Source organism: Panthera onca, chromosome B1 (assembly GCF_046562875.1).
Source record: "Panthera onca isolate mPanOnc1 chromosome B1, mPanOnc1 haplotype 2, whole genome shotgun sequence".
NCBI lineage: Eukaryota > Metazoa > Chordata > Mammalia > Carnivora > Felidae > Panthera > Panthera onca.
In genome coordinates this window covers 203,434,520-203,452,767 of record NC_138342.1, presented here as the reverse complement: position 1 = coordinate 203,452,767, position 18,248 = coordinate 203,434,520, and the positions used below count along the sequence as shown (strand labels likewise).

At 52.4% G+C, this 18,248-nt stretch overlaps 1 long non-coding RNA gene across 2 annotated transcripts; it reads right to left on the bottom strand.

Annotated features, from left to right (window-relative positions):
- Positions 1-189: 189 nt before the first annotated feature.
- On the bottom strand, positions 190-17,526 carry LOC132691465 (uncharacterized). 2 transcript variants are annotated; one of them, XR_013554973.2, is made up of 4 exons: positions 17,056-17,526; positions 5,729-6,091; positions 2,136-2,776; positions 190-1,424 (listed from the first exon to the last, which is right to left on the bottom strand). It is a non-coding gene; the product is annotated as an uncharacterized LOC132691465 (long non-coding RNA). The 2 variants fall into 2 exon arrangements; XR_013554972.2 differs by having other exon boundaries at positions 2,390-2,776.
- Between the last annotated feature and the right edge of the window lie 722 nt (positions 17,527-18,248).

The window sequence follows — 18,248 nt, the reverse complement described above, 5'->3', positions numbered from 1 at the left end:
TATATTTTTATAAAGCGTGTGACAATTCGAGGCAAGACTAACAACTAGATACGGGTGCATCTTGCCACTCACCAGACACCCCAGTGGAAACTGCTTCAGCTCGAAGTGCAGGCAAGAAAGACCCCCACCCCGTCACCTGGGGGTGCCTCCCCCTGCCCCCCAAGTCTAGCCGGCCCCTGTCACCAGGGTCCTTGTGCAGAGTTTATGAGAAGCCATCTCTCCAGCCACCCGACTCCCTGCCGTGCAGTTCTCCAGAAACCCCCGGCGGGGGGGAGGGAGGGGTGGGTCACAAGTCTGAACACGATAGAAATCTCCGGCACAGCATCTAACAGTCCCAAAATAAGCTGAGTGTTCATTCACCCAAGGGAGTGACACATGAAAAGGGCTGGAGTCTTACAGAAGGCTGGCTGGCCTGTAGCAGGCATGTAAAGAGAAAAATAATCGCCCTTATTCTGATGAAAGAGTCATCGTATGTTTTATTCCTTCATAACTTCTACCACACACAGTCTTGTCTGTAAGTGTCCCCATTTATGTACCTGTGATTTTTTTTTTTATGGATGTATATATATTCTCAAACTGCTCTATCAGTTGACTTTCCAGGGTATCCTTAAAAAAAAAAAGTTTGCTTGTTTAAAATGACAGTTGTGATGTAAAAAGTTTAAGAAATATGAATGTGAGTGGTATCTCTCAGCTTAAATGGTAAAGAAGAAATGTAGCTTACATTTGTATTTTTCCAGAATTCTTTTGTCCTATGCAGTATCGCTAAAGTCAAGAATATATTTCTTGCCTGTTTTAGACATGACAAAAAAAAAAAAAAAAGGTCACATGTGGTGATTTCCAGCTGTGGACTCTGAGAAAAGTAATTAGGTTTCAGGATTCTGACTGGCACCAGAGCAAAGCAGGAAGGATTCGAATGAAAAGGCTTTCCACTTGTACAATCACGCTTAGACGCAGTGACCGTCATCCCAGCATCGCTTTCCTGTGTCCCTGTCCAGACGCATCTGCAGAGGAAGAGCCCGTCAAATCTCTCCCTCGGATCCCAAACTCAGAGTCCCCACTGTAACGCAAGGTGAAAACAGGATGGCACCTGGGGACAGGTGTTTCCTCCCCAAACACGGGCCTTCCCGCTGCCCGGAGAGGTACCGAGTACTCGGCTGGCGGAGCAGCCCTGGCTTACCTCCTCTGGCACTTTGTTTCCTCAGCTTGCCGGGCACTGTCATGCCCCCAGGTCCCCCTGCAGCCTGGTGACACCAGCAGGACATCCAGTGAGGTCATCCCCCGGGGGTGCTGCTCCGGCCTGCAGTGTTTTCTTTTCCTCATACTCTCCATCCAGCCAAGCATGGGGTTCACTGGAGCACAGTTGATACTAAAGCATGTTGGCCTTCCAAGTCTTACTTTTTTAAAGCTGAGTAGTTAAGAATTCCCTGTAAGAACAAAACCCTGTAAATTGAGCCTCATATCTGGTATATTTTACCAAACAGCCTTAAAATATATTTGGAAGCAAAAATCAGTACGAATGTATATCCTTGAAAAATGCAAAAAAAAAAAAAATTCCCTGAAATATTCTTCTATAAATGAATCCTATTTCCCCAGAGTATTCAAAGCATTTTTTCTACCTAAATAAATATTTAAATCCTGAGTAGTATACAGTAACGACACTTCTTCCTATACTCACTATACTATGTTACAAACAAATGTATTTGCAAGTATTGGCATTTTAGACTTTAAAAATGATGTATTATTTAAGATGAACTGCTCTTTAGAAATAGCCACAGAAAAGCAAAGTCAGTGTAGACCCCTTAGGGAGAGGAAATGTAAAATGCACATATGCGCCCAGACCTGCTGACACATGTAAATCTACTGGCCGCTGATGCATTTTACCTCATTTCCTGCAGCTTGTACAAAACGTCTAATGACAAATTCTAAGATTAGACAACAACTATTCTAGATCCCAGCTTCTCTGACCCTGACTTGAATGAAAGTGTTCACTGAATTTGGATTTTTTTTTATGTTTTGTATACTCATTTTTATCTTAAAATCCCCCAAAAGTTTGGCCTGAACCACCCCTAGGTGAGATTAACCTGTAGCTAAACGTGACAGTGGCCACCGATTCGCAGTGGGGGGTGCGTACGAACCCCTGTCCGGTCCACCGAGTCCCAAAGAAGGTCATGTGACACGCAGCCAGGGCCTGCCGCCGGCCCCCAGGCAGTGTCACCTGCCACCATGACTCAGTGCAATATTTTCACTTCTCACACAGGCGACATCCCACCGTGAAATGCAGATAAGCCATGTTTACACATTGTACATGTAACGAAAAATAAAACTGTTTATGATACTTGTGTTAGTCAATCAAACCAACTTATTTCTGGCACTTCTGGCAGATACGCACCACAGACCTGTAGTGTGGCCGTCTCACCACGTTATGGAGATAGTTTCAGTAAGAGATTTTGCGTATGCTGGAGACGCTCAGATCGGACAGCGTTCTTCCCCGAAGACACCGCGTAACTGTTGACACACGAGCTGACACAGCGTTTTGCTCACGGCAGCATCGCCACGCTGAAGGCTTTAGTTTAACTTTCAAAATCAAAACACAAGTATGATAAACAGGACCCTTAAGTTCCACGAAGCCCGAGCAGGTGAATGTCGCTTGGGAACAAGAGCACTTTGCACATAACTCCTCTCCCCCATCCTCGTTTGTCGTCGTCGCGTGCACCGTCTGCGTTGTCACCGGTAACGCTTGTTGCCACCTTCCTCTCCGCAAACGTGTAGGACTGCCCTAGAACAGTGGATAAAGAATGGAACTGTTGTAGGATACCAAAAATTTACACTTTTGTTTAAAAGGAAACGTTGATGTGTTCACCTCAAGATCAATACTAAAGACTTCTAGCATTAAATAGAAAGGTGTACCGTTAGAGAAAATGATCACATCTAAGGCTCCCTGTTTAAAAAAGCAAACACAAAGACATAGCCATGAAGTCAGTGACCTCCCCAGTGGGGGGACTCCCCCCCCCCCCCCACCGGCTCCCGTGGAGAAGCCAGACTTAGAGCGGGAAGGCAACGAAGGGGGTACTCAGACGTACGGGCCGCGATCGTTGCGCTGGGGTTGTGTCTTCTAGATGTTTGCCTTTCTCAACACGGTCCCCGCACGCCAGTCAAAAGACCCCAGGCTGCGTACTTCCAGCCCTGCCAGACACCCCGCCCCAACCCCACCCAGGACGGACTTTCCGGAAAGTCATCATCTGGCAGCCGTTGGCCAAGGTTCCTGTGGTGACTGTGTGTTCACCCGTCGGAACCGCTGTCTGCTCTGGGCCAGACCTCTTGCTGGCGAGTAGGAAGGGGTGAGAGGGGTCGTGGTCTTTGCCAGAAGGCCAGTACAGCCAGACCGGACCTCGTGTGGCCCGTGGAGCCTCTCAGAGGACCACCAGCCCACACCGAGTTGGGTTTTTGCTGGGAAGGGCAGCCAGCGTGTTACCAGAACCTTCACTGGGCAGGAGGTCGGGTGCTGCTGTTTGGAGTCAGCCTGGGAGCTGGCGCGTCCCCAGGCTGCACAGAGTGGCTGGGCTGCTGTTTGTGAGAGAGGCCCCCCAACATCTCGGTGGTGTCAGCAGGAAGCGTATGAACGTGGCATGTACCACTTGAGTGTACCCACGTGGGAGGGCACCTGCGTGCGGCGTCTGACCCCCCACTGCTAAAAACCAGAACAGTCCTGCCAACAAGTCAACAAGTGTTGAGTCTGGTCCCCCCAGAAACCCGCCTCAAGCCAAATTCGACACGTTTCTGTGTACTCCTTGCTGCTTTCCCAGACGCCTCCTTTCTTCTCAAGACCACTTTTTTTTTTTTTTTTTTTTTTACTGCAAATTTAACACACTAATCAGGTAGTTGCAGACTGTGGTCTCCAAGCCACACGCCCTTGGAACTTCCTGAGGGTTCTCTTTTGTTTTCATTTGTATCTGTTTACCCTTTGAAAGTTTGGGTTGAATACAGGATGCCAAAACTTGAAAACAGATCAGAAAACCACAAGCAGAAGAGATCGGGGATGTGGTCCGCTGCTGAGTGGGAACACATTCAACCGCTTGGCTGGAGCATTGGGCGTATTGCTTCACTCCGAACCCCTCCCGTGTCCATTATATCGGGTCCCCTGTGCTGTGCTGACGGTCGCAGTAAGGCAGGGAAGGTGACCGAGTGTTGGAGGAGAGGTGCCCTTCCACACGCCCGACAACACGCCCGTCAGCAGAGAGTGGCCGCACAATGTTTTGGAAAATCACTAGCTGACCCATCGAACAACCTGGCTCCCAATCATACATCAGCCAGACTTCATTTCACGTCTGTTTCCTCCTGTCTCTTGTCTCACTCGCAGATTATGAAAATCAATGTCATGTGGGCTCCAAAGTCCTCCAAGCTCCTTGCGGACCGGTGGCAAAAGCCTGAATTACCACTCAAGATGCAGCCCAGGGCACTCTGGCCAACAGTCCTCCCCACCAGGTGTGGGACGCTGGCAAAAGTCAGGTCCGTTCATAAATATCTCAGAGAACCAGATACCGCCCAGAATTAGGCAATGTCTTCGCCGTTACTTAAGGTCCGCGGCATCTTAGATGCATGGATGGCTATCAAGCCCAATGTTCAAGGGGTGAAGGAACACAATTTGGGAGCACATCCAGAATGGAATCAGACAGACTGACCGAAATTGCTAAAGGTTTGCGACATCTGCCCCTCTGATTCCAACTCTTTGTGATTGTTCTAGCTCAGGCTTCAGAGAAGGCGGAAGTGGTCCACGGGAACGCTCCAAGAAACACCCATCTTTTCATCCCTGCAACATTGCGACGTGTCCGTAACTTTATGAATCGCTAACCCTAACCCTCGCATTTCTATCCAGCGTGAGAAGAAATTATTTCAAGTTTCAGTGTAAACACGTGACAGATAACTTCTTTGCAGAGGAAACGTTAGTTACCTACTCCACCAGTACTTTTTAAAAAGATTTTGTACATACACCAACTAAGGTAACAGAGGCTTACCGCCCTACTTTCTTAGATTTTATGTGACTCTTCATCATGGGTGCTTATTCCGAACCTGAAAGGCTTGGGAGTCCAAGCTTTCACGTACTCAGTGGGGGAGGGGTCATGACGAAAGACGTCGGCCCGGTTTCTTGTGCCAATTTAAGTACAAATCTCTCTCTTGCCAGTAGACGGTGTGCTCTGTGCTTCGGCCAACACACGTGAAGGGAGCTCAGAGGCTGTCTGTGGTCCTTTATGGACACCACTCACCATTCTTTGGTTTTCCCCCAACTCACGCCCACGCCCCGCCCCTGCCATCCCAGCGTTAGGACCATATCACGGTAAAAGGGCTCAGCATGTGTCTCCCTCCCTCCACCTTATAACTGGTTTGCTGAATTCAAAGGTTTCCCCCACAAGTAGTAAACAATCCTAGGCTACTTTTGAACTCAGATTTCCGATCGCTAAGCCACTTTCCTCTTGTACAGGTCCTTCCTGTCTAGAGACCAGTTCACATACCCACCTCCATGTTATGTGCCAAAATACCCAGGGGTGGCCTAAGGACTAAATTCAATGCCTCCTATAGAAATTCAAGGAATGTCAGAACCAGGAAACTAGCTGTTTAGTTCAAGTTTTAAAAAGAAGTATATAAATATATATATATACACATATATATATATATAAATATATATACATATGAAACCATATCAACGAGGATGAGCAGAGTGCCAAATATTCACCTCTGTGCAAAGTTACACCTCACTGGGATCCAGCTATTTTACGTACTTCTCTCTCTCATGCTTTTATGGTTCTTTTGATAAATTCTGTTTAGTAGCATGCAGAATACCCGACGGGAACGTACGGCCCGCGGTCCGTCACCGCCTCGTCTTGCTTCTTGTTAATAACGTATCAGAATGTTGGTCATTTCTTTCAGACGCCACCAGGTTGCATTATTTGAGTTCTCTTTGTTCGTGACTTTTTTTTCCCCACGCTCAGCCGATTATAAGGAAAACGTGCCCACCGTTTTCTCCATCGACTCCCCTCTGATGAGGCCTCTCTCATTTGATCTCTGTATTGCTGATGTCCACCTCTTGTAAATAGTTCTGCAATTAAATTTTTTGAGAAAAGCAATGTTTACTTTTCATTGGAGTGAATTCTCGTGTTACTTTAAACTCAGAAAAAAATGATACAGACCAAAGAGTTTTATCACAGACAAGGGCACCCTTCCCCCATTATATATTTCATTGTTGAACTAGCCTCGATTTCTCTATCTACTAAGAAGAAATGGACACTTATTAAGGCTACAGATTTCATATGTATGCAAAAATGGCACAGATTGAAATGAGTTTAAAATTAATAAATACTACGGTATTTAGTTAATGGTTGTTTTAGACTCTCTTGAGTTGCAACGAGAGGAGACACGTTGTTAGGTCATGATGCTGAGTCTCAGACCCAGGCTTCCATGAGAGAGGCCGGGTGCTGTGTCTGCAGTGACTCAGCCCCCCACCCCGGAAGAGTGGGGGCCCCGCCTGGAATGGTGGAGGCCTGCCTGGAGGACGAGACCCTGGCCGCCACCAAGCAGCCAGTGCCAGAGATGCAGTGTGCTCTGTCTCTTGGGGTGGAGCGGGCCGTCCCCCACGCTGGTCAGGCACCAGTTCCCCTCTACCTGCGTGGTCAGACGTGCCTGGGCTTCCTTCTCGAGTCTGCCCCTCCGAGCCCCAAGGAAGCACCAGCGGAGGTCCCGGGAAAGGGCAGCTTGGCACCCCTGCCCCTGGGTTCACTGGGGACCATGCTCAGCACCGTTTCCTTCCCTCTCCCTGCTCTGGTCGCTGAGGTTGGTAGGTGAGGTGACGGCGCGGAGTCAAACCTCCCCCCCTACCCCGCAACCCCGTGCGTGTGACAATCAGTGGAGGAACCCTGTGGCAGCCCGTGGAGCTGGGTGAGATGGGGCTGACTCCACACAGGGCCCTTCCCGCGGAACTCACTGGGCAACCGCCACCATTTACAGCAGTTTTCTGTTCAGAGAAGCCATTTCTAAAAGAAAGGCACACACCTAATACTTCAGTTCTCCACTTGCCCTGTTTCTATAACACACTTGTCAAGAGCAAAAAGGAGGCTTCCTGTATATATATGCGTTTTAGTCCCAAAATGCTTTGGTGAAAGTTTTCACTTACCTGGCATTAGACTGGAAACTGCACTTCAATCCACACGAATCGTTTAACAGTTAAACAGTGGTTTAACGCTGTTTTCCCAGAAGTCAGCCCAATACAAAGGAAGGGAAGCGGGTGGGGTGATGGTGAGAACTCGGCTGGTCCCCTCGGCCTCCCTAGAAGCCACAACGCGCCCCCCAAACGGCCCATTGACTAGAAACAACAACACCCTCAAAACAAGAAGCGGCCATTAGAAAAGTCAGAGGCAACCATTTGGATGTTTTCGACTTGCTTTCTGTTATGTGATATTTAAAACAAGTTGCCTTTTGACAATCAGGACATTGGAAAGATTTCTGCTCTTTATTTTTGTTTATTTTTGTTTCGTGAGCTCTTAAGTTAGCATCACTTGGTATGTTCAGAGAATTGTTACTTGACTCCCAATTATGGCAAAGAGCATCGCGCAGATGTTGTACCAGGAAAGAAGTGACGATTTCCGAAGACACGACGTCAAACTTCGGCATCCCGCCAAATGACGCCACCTCGAGTTCCTGGGAGCGCACCATGGGACTGCTGTGGTTTCAAACGGACTCGACGGATTTTCTCTGAACAAGCAGAGTCCAGTGCCGATGAAAGTCCATTTGCACGTGATCTCATTACACCGCTATGGGCTCTGACAACGTAGAGTGTGAAAAATTCAATTTTCTACAAACGATACGCTTTGCAAAGCCGAGATTCAGTGACCATGCAGGCCACGCTCGAGACACGCACCTCCGTGTGTGTTTCCACGGGCAGGTCTTCCTGTCCCAGCCCCTGTGACAGACACCCCACTGGGATGCAAAACACCAGTGATCCCTCGGGACCCTGCGGCCCCCCCAGCCCCTTCCTCCGGCCTCCCCGACCAGCCTTCCCCTGTCTCTCCCAACACAGACCCCTGTCCGGAAGCACCGGGGACACCACTCTGCAGCGCTGGTGGCCGGCGTCCCTCCCTCCGGCTCCCGTCAGACCAGTCACATAGTCCTCCAGGACCCCCTCTCCACATGCTCCCGTTGTGTCCCACTGGGCTGTTCCCTGTCACCTGCCGAAACGCTGTCTCTATGATCCAGATCCCCCAAGGGCGGCTCCTGGTTGAAACATCCGAAGACTCCTCTTCACATTGGTGGGACTCTCCATCATCGAATGCCTTCCCATCTCCGGGGCTCCCGCTGGGACAATCACGAGCAGTTTCAAATTCTTGCAGCATTCAGTGTCACAGCTCTGCCCTGGGACCTCGCCTCCATGGACTTAACAGACTCCTGCCACGCTTTCACGTGACCCCAGCCATCTCCTTGGACTGCCACCCTCATGCTTCCCAAGTGAGCTGATCACTTTCTCCTCTGTTTTCCCAAAACGGTGCTCCACCTTGCATCTAATCCATCATCATGTGCCACATAAGCAGAATGCACCTGTTCACTGGCCTGAGATCAGACTGCGAGCTTTCTGAGCACAAGAAATATATTGACATCCTCCATCTCTGGCTCCCGCTCCCCAAAAAGCATGTGACAGTGACCACATGCTCACAGTATTCTTATACACACTTATCGGTGAGCATCTGGGTGAACGAAGGGACCTAAGTCTTCTGTGTCCCTATGCGCCGTTCACTGACTCACTACATATTTGTAGAACACCACTTAGGTCCTGGGCATTGTGCTGGAGATACCGCGGTTGAGAGAGTTGTGATTTCACACTTATGTTCAACTACAGTAGTGTCATTGGTCTGTGAAGGGTCATCGATGTTCTTATTTTACGTATAAGCTAACGAGCCGGCCTGTTACTGCTGCATTCATGCCGGTCAAAGGCAGAAACCTGGGATCAGAAAACCTTCATACCGTCGACTTCCCAGGGGCCCGTGAGCTGCCGTGGGGGCCGAGGCCGTGCACCCTCTGTGTTTGCAGCACGGCTGGGGATCCCTGCACTTGGGGGCCCCCCGGAACAGACAGCAGGAAGGACGCCTGCTCTTGGTCCAGGGGGGAGACCTGACCTGCTCCTCAGGGTTGCCAACAGCCAGTGTCAGCCTGAGAAATGGCTCTTACACCTGGCAAAGACAGGGGCAGAGGGGGAAGAGTCCCCAGAGGATGTCTTTCCCTGCCAGCTGCGAGATTTTGTTCTGAAACTGCAGAGACCGTAGGTGCCCACACCCAGTGAGAGATCACCCTCTCTCCACACTGCCCATCTCTGCCTCGAAGCCCCGCGCCCTGCGTGGTTCCTCACTGCACTCGCTGCCAGCGCGGGGTCTGTCCCTGCCGCTGTGACCCCAGCCACATGGAGGGAGGCACCCCAGGTGCTGGGTGCACCCCAGGTCAGCCTGCCCAGAGCTGGTGAGCCCCCATGGGGACAGACTCCAAGGTGACTTTCCTTCATTAACATTGGAATCTAATCCTAATGAATCTTCCCAGGCATCTGCTAAATCCTCCCCTGCCCTTTCCCAGTGATCTTATACTCACTAATGAGATTTGGCCGTAATTTGGTAACTTATGAAATATCCCAAAATGGTCAATTGTATTCAAATGTATTCAAAGAAAACGTTGGTTTCGTGACATAGTGCAAACAAACCAAAATACTAGAGGCTTTTGCCTTGATCTTCAGTGAGCAATGTCCCTGAGAAAGACTCTCCTTCTGCATTTGAAACATGACTGTTGGAAGCTTCCAGACGTGAGATACAGATTGGGCTTTTGAGGCCAACAATTCCCTGGACACACCCGGTTGTAGAGTGCCAGCCTGCTCTCACCATGATAACCAGGAAGAAATTGGGGCGCCTGGGTGGCTCAATCCGTTGAGCGTCGACTTCGGCTCAGGTCATGATCTCACAGTCTGTGGGTTCGAGCCCCGTGTCGGGCTCTGGGCTGACAGCTCGGAGCCTGGAGCCTGCTTCAGATTCTGTGTCTCCCCCTCTCTGTGCCCCTCCCCTGCTCATGCTCTGTCTCTCTCTCTCTCTCTCTCTAAAATAAACATTTTTTAAAAAGTATAAAAAAAGAGAATAAAAGAAATTGAACAGGGAGCCTTCATTTGAAGTAATGGACACGCAGCAAATGTGTTGTGCAGATTCAGGCATTAACAAGGAGCCGCAAGTGGCCGCCAGACTTGAGCGACAACTTTGTTTCCAAAGTAAAACATCTTTTGTTATAGTTGCCCGGGGACATTTTGGCTTCAGGCAAAAGAAATTGGACTCATCAGAATCCACGCGGTGGAGACCGCTGGGGCCCTGAGCTCCTGGCACAGAGGGTGGCGTCTGGGAGCTGGTTCCTCGCAGACTCGGCTCTGGCTGACGACGGTGACAACTATAAGTACCATCGTTAAACACCGATTTTTAAGTTAACAAACACACAGAGTCAATGCTGTTTGGGCACATCGATTTTTGTTCAAGGAATCGGCCAGACAACACTGTACTTGAAACCGTGAGCAGTTTGACACAAGCCGTCACAAAATGACAGTGGCCCTGGGAACACAGAGCAATTATTCTGTTCTGTAACTAGCAATCCTCCTTTGAACTCACCCACAGGGTACGACTCAGGAAGAAAATTGGCATCACAAATGGACCGGCAAGTGATGACTCTTTATTTTAATCCCTAGTTAAAGTCAACCAATAATTGCTGTCTCTGGCCAGGTATTTTTGTGTTTGCAAAATACTTGCCAACTGCCGCTGGCGGGTGGACAGACGCGTGTCACTGTACGTGGGTCCTCTGCACGGACGCTCCTCCACGGCCATGAGCCCAACAAGACATGACGAGCATCCCTGGCAGGAAGCTGTGTGTCGGGAGGTGTAGACCATGAGGATCAATCAATCAGGCACCAATGGGGAGCGTGGGGAGTTTTCCATAGTAGCTCTCATGGGTTATATAATTACAGATTTAATTCTTGTTTCAACGCACAATTTCATTATTCCCAGTCCACTTTCCTGTTTCACACCTTTTAAACGTGCTACACACAAGAGAAAGAAAGGGAAGGGGGAGAGAAGCGCGGGAGGGAGGCAGAAGCCAGTTACCTGGTTACCTGCATGCACACGATGGAAACGGTAAACATCATCTGGTTCACAATGGCCCCCACCTTGGGCTTGGACTCAAGCAGGAGGTCAATGGGGCATCCTAGGTTTCATTCAGTTGCTTTGTTCTTATGACAGGGGAACAATACACCTCATAGGGAATTGTGTTGCACCTCGAAGTAAACTTGCCAAAGCTGAGTGAGGGCAAGCCCAGCTGTCCCCCGCCAGGGACTCAGGTCTCCCTCCCAACGGCCCAGCTCCCCCCCTTCAGGGACTCAGGTCTCCCCCCCAGGGGCCCAGCTCCCCCCACCCCAGGGACTCAAGTATCCCCGCAAGGGGCCAGGCTTCCCCCACTCAGGGACTTCCCCCGCTCAGGGGCCAAGCTCCCCCCACAAGGGACTCAGGTCTCCCCCCCAGGGGGCCAGCTCCCCCCCAGGAACTCAGGTCTACCCCTCTACCCCCCCACCCCCCTGCCCAGGGGCCCAGCTGCCCCCCCTCAGGGACTCAGGTCTCCTTTCCAGGGGCCCAGCTCCCCCCCACCCGAGAGACTCAGGTCTCACCCCAGGGGCCAAGCTGCCCCCCCCCAGGGACTCAGGTCTCCCCCCCAGGAGCCCAGCACCCCCCACAGGGACTCAGGTCTCCTCTCCAGGGGCCCAGCACCCCCCCCCAAGTGACTCAGGTCTCCTCCCCAGGGGCCCAGGAACTCAGGTCTCCCCCTCCCAGGAGACTCAGGTCTCCTCCCCAGGGGCCCAGCTTCCCCCACCCCTGCCCTGAGACTCAGGTCTCCTCTCCAGGGGCCCAGCTCCCCCCACCCTGGGACTCAGGTCTCTCCCCCCAGGGGCCCAGCTTACCCCCCCAGAGACTCAGGTCTCCTCCCCAGGGGCCCAGCTCCTCCCACCCTGGGACTCAGGTCTCTCCCCCCAGGGGCTCAGCTCCCCACTCAGGGACTCAGGTCTCCTCCCCATGGACTCAGATCTCCTCACCCAGGGGCCCAGCTCCCCACCCCCCACCCAGGGCCTCAGGTTTCCCCCCCAGGGGCCCAGCTCTTCCCCTGCCCAAGGAAGTGAGCCCCAAGCATGAACACGTCCCCCTAATGGGCCAGGAAGGAAAATCCTCAGGAAGAGCCCCTCAGGGTCACTGGGCACCAGCCTGGCACACAGAAGGCGCTTGGTAAACACTGCAGGAGGGCTCTGTGACCTAGAAAATGAAATGCACAGGTTCTTTCCAGGATGGAAAACTCTCTTCCCCATAAAGACCCACGTCCTGAGATGGGCAGCAGTGATGGAGACAAGTTGAACCAATGATGCTGATACTTCAATCTGAGGCCGCCCAGGTAGAGATCCAAGCACAGAGGTGAGCCATCATGAAGACAGTAACGGGAGGGATGAGTTTCCGTCTCCCGAATTCCTCTTCTTAATCGAGCTGAGGTGGACATGTGGCAGGTTGGGTATATCAGGCGGAAGGCCTGGCTACGTGCCCAGTTGTGACGGGATGGCCACCGTAAGTTCGGTACTACAAATGTGTCACATGTGATGAGAAATTCTGTCTTCCCTCTTAGCGAATGTTAAGACTACCATAGACTGGGGCGCCTGGGTGGCTCAGTCGGTTAAGCGTCCGACTTCGGCTCAGGTCACGATCTCGCGGTATGTGAGTTCGAGCCCCGAGTCGGGCTCTGTGCTGACTGCTCAGAGCCTGGAGCCTGTTTCAGATTCTGTGTCTCCCTCTCTCTCTGACCCTCCCCCATTCATGCTCTGTCTCTCTCTGTCTCAAAAATAAATAAACGTTAAAAAAAAAAAATTAAAAAAAAAAAAAAAGACTACCATAGACTATTGGTAACTATACTCAATTGACCTTGAAAGTGACACAAACCGAGCGGAACTGTCAAAAGGAGGAGTGTCTTCGGGAACAGCAGGGACTTGCCACCGGACGAGCACACCAGCCGCAGGCGAGGCCATGGGGACTTGGGGCCGTGAGCGGCAGCGAGTGTCCAGAGGGGAGAGTTCACCCAGAGTGTTAAAATCTAAACAAATGAAGACCAGCCCAGAAACCTACCCCAGCCGACAAAACCACTGCAGTCACACAAACAAAACCTCAATTCAGCTTATCTGGTGACACCAGCCCCACTAGGGTCATTCGAGAAAATTCTAGTATTACCTCAGTTTCCTGTCAAGCAGGCATTTATGGGAAAACAGCGTCTCAATCCATGAGTTCTGTGATTTTGAGGGCACATGCATTTTCATATCCTCCGGTTTCACTTTATTTATTTTTACATTTTATTTTATTTTTATACGTAGAATTTATCATCAAGTTAGCTAACATAGAGTGTAGACAGTGTGCTCTTGGCTTCAGGAGTAGATTCCCGGGACTCATCGCTTCCACACAACACCCAGTGCTCGTACCCACAGGTGCCCTCCTCAGTGCCCATCACCCACCCACCCCCACCCCCCATCGACCCTCAGTCTGTTCTCAGTATTCAATATTCTCTTAAATGGTTAGCCGCCCCCCCTCTGTTTGAACGACTTTTTCCCCTTCCCCCATGGTCTTCTGTTGAGTTTCTCAAACGTCCATCACCGATGCGTGGTTTATATAAACAGGGAATACTATTTGGCAACGAGAAAGATGAAATCCTGCCCTTTGCCACAACGTGGATGGAACTGGAGGGTGATATAAGTCAGGCAGAGAAAGACAGATACCGTGTTTTCACTCCCATGTGTATCTTGAGGAATCCCGATTTCAGGCCCCCCCCCCCCCACCTCCTGAGGGCTGACTTATCTCACAGTTGCAAGTTTCTACCCTGAGACCCTGAGTTCTCAAACTGGTGTCTGTTCACTTCTGGTGGTTTGCTGGGCGACAGAATGCTGAGGTGACACTCCACGTGTCGTCTGTGGCTTCTGGTCCTTATTTTGAATGCCTAAGGATGTTTAAATCTTAAAGCTCAGATCGTTCACATTTTGCAGTGCAAGAACGTTAAAAAAACTCCGTCCGACCGAATGCTTTTGCAGCACCGAGACAAAGCCAGCCACACCCGACCTCCCCAGGTGTCAACGTTCCGCAAGGGTGACCATGGCCACCCTACCTGTCATCATCCAAACTCCGGGGTGTCCTCTCTGCCCGTGCATGACCCCCTGCTCTCCATGCCAGGTGCCTTGCTATCCTAAGCAGAGCCCCACAAGGACTTCCTGTCTGTCCGTGAGATTTGTCACAGCAACCAGAGCCGGATGGCTGGATGAGGCATGCCTATGCAGGACGGAGGGTCCTGCCCCCCCGGAATTTGGGCCTGGCCGACGCCGAGCTGCGCCCTTGCCACACTGAGTTTCCCCAGGGCCTCCCTAGCATGTGGGATCTGGAGGTTTCCTCCCCTGTCCTGAGGGGAAGGACCCCCAGGACCCCTGCCTCCTGCGCCCTGAGTTCTCAGGAAGGTTCTGTTTCTACACTTGCTTGTTTTTGCTCCCCATCCCCCCAAACAAAGAGAAGTAAGAAGAGAATCGGGTTGCCAAGGCGAACTGGGGGGGCGGGGCAGGGGACAGGACAAGCCCCTCATTGTGTTCCCTGAAGTTGGTATGCATCTCGTTTTCTGTGACTTATTACAAAGCTTTCTGCCTGAATCTGTAGGAATTACCAGCCAGTCCCTCCCCTCCCCCCACAGTAAATACAGGCACAGTGACTGTGAGGATGGCGTGCTCAGCCCCCCTCCTCCTCTGCTCCACCCCCAGGCTAGTGACCTGTGAGTCACTGGCCCTCCCTGCCCTCCCGCCTGGCTTCCTCCTGGAGCTGTTGCTATATTCCTGAGTAAGCGTGCACAGGGGGGGCCCTGTGGACACGTACCACGTACTGCCCAGATATGTATCAACAACCAGTACCAATGTGCATCAAAATGCATTTATGAAGTGTATTTTATATCAAATACAAATCCCAAGAATAGAAACTTCCCTAAATTTGTATAAATTCTGTCTATCCCAAGGACACGGTGTTAAATGTCTCGAAGGTGAACTCATACAACTGAAACCCAGTAGTGATGCTTCTAAAACTTGCCAAATGTCTACAACTATGAAAATCCAGTGGTAAAGCTAGTCTCCCAGATAAGAAACCTACCCTCTAGCATCATCTAGTGACGAGTTAGTGGAATTAGCCATTAAGAGATGGGTTGTGGATTCTGGGGGGGGGGGGATCCCTTCAGGTGCCCAACCCCCAAGCCAGGTACGTTGGGAGTCGTGACCCCCAGGACCTCAGAATGTGACCTTCTATGGAAATAGGGTCTTCACAGAGGTAGTCAAGGTAACCCGAGGCCATCAGTGTGGCTCCGAGTGGAGGATGCCAGCTCTCCTTGTACGAAGGGGAATCTGGAGTCAGCGCAGCGGGCAGGCACGCATGTGGGGAGCCGGCACGTGAAGGGAACCACCAGAAGCGGGGAGAGTGACCGGAGCAGACCCTTCCAGCACCTCCAGAGGGAACCGGCCCTGCCCTCACCCCCACCTCGGACATCCAGCCTCCAGGATTCGAGAAAACACATTTCTGTTGTCCCAAGCGTCCCAGTTATGAGGGGCCAGGTCCTCCAGACCCGGGGCGCGGGAAGGCACAGGTTGTGCATCAGAGCCCAGCCCCGAGCACTGCCAGCCCGAGCCCAGCCCCGACACTCGCTAGCGGCCTGTACGCGTCATTCCTCGGCGCTCCCGTAAATATGCGTCACGCACACAGCGCCCGTGTCATTACAGAAACAGATGCACATATATGACCGGGACGCCTGTGTCTTCGTCCGAACGGGCGTCCATAGCAAAGAAAACCACAGCCGGAGGCTTAGACCACAGGCATTCCTCTCAGTTCTGGAGGCGGAAGGTGGACATCCGGGTGCCACCAGAGCCCGTGTGTGGTGAGAAGTCTCCTCCCGGGGCCCATGGGGCCGTGGCACAGCAGACGCGGGGAGAGAGCAAAGGACGCTAATCCCCCCATGAGGCCCCCGCCTCGAGGCCTGATCACCCGCCAGGGCCCCACCTCCTGGCACCGTCCCGTCACCTTGGGGGAGGATGCAGACATTCAGTCCCTGGAAACCTCCCTGGGACAACACGGGTGGAGGGGACCCCTGTCTTTCGCTCCTGGACTGGGAGCTGTCGCGGGGCGGGCGGCTAAGAAGACGCCAGGTCATTCCGTACTTCCGCCCCAGGGTCGGCCTAACTAGGTGCCTGTTAGATGGATACAGCTGGACCCAGGCACCAGTGGGACGTGGTGCCTCAGGGACCCCCCCACCCCAACTGCCACCATGTCAGTTCTCAGGCCTCAAGACGTCTTCACACAGAGTTTACAATCCAGTGTTTAAACTCCCCAGTGCTTACCTCACAGGGTTGAGTTCACAGTGATGAGCCTCAACTAGGAAGGACCCTTGTCCTGGGGCCCCACGGCGCGCCCCTCCTGCCCTCCCTGACCCCCCCACCCAGGCCCCCCAGCCGCCTCTCCCGCGGCACCCCACCTCCAGGGCGGCCTCCTGGGCTCCACAGATCTCCTGCTGGGTCCCTGCAAATGCCCTTGAGAATTCAACGCCTCTCACCAAAGTCCTCATTAAGAAGCTACGTGCCTGGATTTGAAACAGACGGTGACAGCCCCAGGTGGCCCGCAACGGGCCCACCTGATTAACCTGCAGACTCGTTTGCACGCAGGCTCCCCTTTCCAACAACTTTCTTTCTCCCCCTGAATTTGCAGGTAACATGTCAGCGCGGGGCACATCCACCTGAACGTCTCACAGACCTTGTCTACTCTTCTTTTCAATTAACATTTAATTACGCACTTCAGTTAAGAACTTAACTACTTCAACATTGACCTTCTGCCTACTCTTTTAACATAAAACAAACAGAGACTGCGCATCGAATCTTCTGGAAAAATGAGAGACTTACCACTAGTCGCAAACGCTTACCGAGTGTTCATCCGGTGGCAGGCGCCGTCCCAAGGGCTTGGCTCGTGGAAAGTACTAGCTTGACGGATCCCACGGCGGGGCCGGGAGGTGAGGGGGGCCACACGCAGAAGACTCGGCCGCCAGGCAGCGCGACGGTAATTACCGGACGGTTGGGACGCCTAGTGGACCTGGCAATGCGGGCCGGAAGCATCTAGATATTTAGCAACCCGAAGTGGCCGCACCGTGGGCCGCCTGGTTGCAGCGTAGTGGCAGGAAGGTCGCCGGCCCCGTGTCCAGGAAAAGGAACCGAGGCAGACAAGTCCCGCGCCGGCCCGGCGCCTGCGCACAGAGGAGCCGCGCAGTCTCCGTCACCTCCGCTCTGGCTCGTCTTCGGGAGCCCGAGGGGCACCCTTCGAGCGGGCGTTGCGAGAACGGTTTCACGGTCAAGTACGTTTTCCCACCGACTGAGAGCGGTTAAGTGCACAGAAGAGGATTTTATTTATTTTTTTTTTTTTTTTTTTATTTTTTTTTAATTTTTTTTAACGTTTATTTATTTTTGAGACCGAGACAGAGCATGAACGGGGGAGGGTCAGAGAGAGGGAGACACAGAATCTGAAACAGGCTCTAGGCTCTGAGCTGTCAGCACAGAGCCCAATGCGGGGCTCGAACTCACGGACCGCAAGATCATGACCTGAGCCGAAGTCGGCCGCCTAACCGACTGAGCCACCCAGGCACCCCCAGAAGAGGATTTTAAATGAGAAGATGAATACCCACGTTCCAGACACCGGGCTCGGCCACGACCGGCTGTCGTCACCCAGCAGCCCTCGCGCCCACGCTCGTGCCCACGCTCGCGCCCCGCCCAGGCCGCTCGCTGGCTTGTCCCGCCCAGTGTCCAACTTTCCCGACTGGCCCCAGCCGCTTCTCTGTGGCTCCGGTCAACGTGTCCTGGGGACTGTCCCTCTGGGGCCTGCGTCTCTTGTAACACAGGGTGTTGATCTAGGGCCTCGATGCCCGGGACACCTCACAGGTGACAGTGTGACCGACCGCGTGACACAGGAGAGAGCCGCCAGCCTGCACCCCACGCGCCTTAATGCCGGTCGAAAACGTGGAGCGGAAGACACTCAGCCGAGCAAGTCCAGTGTCAGTGGCCCTGCTGACAGTGAGGTCCCGTGTGGACCAGGTCCCTGTGGACAGTGCCGGCGGCACAGAAGACA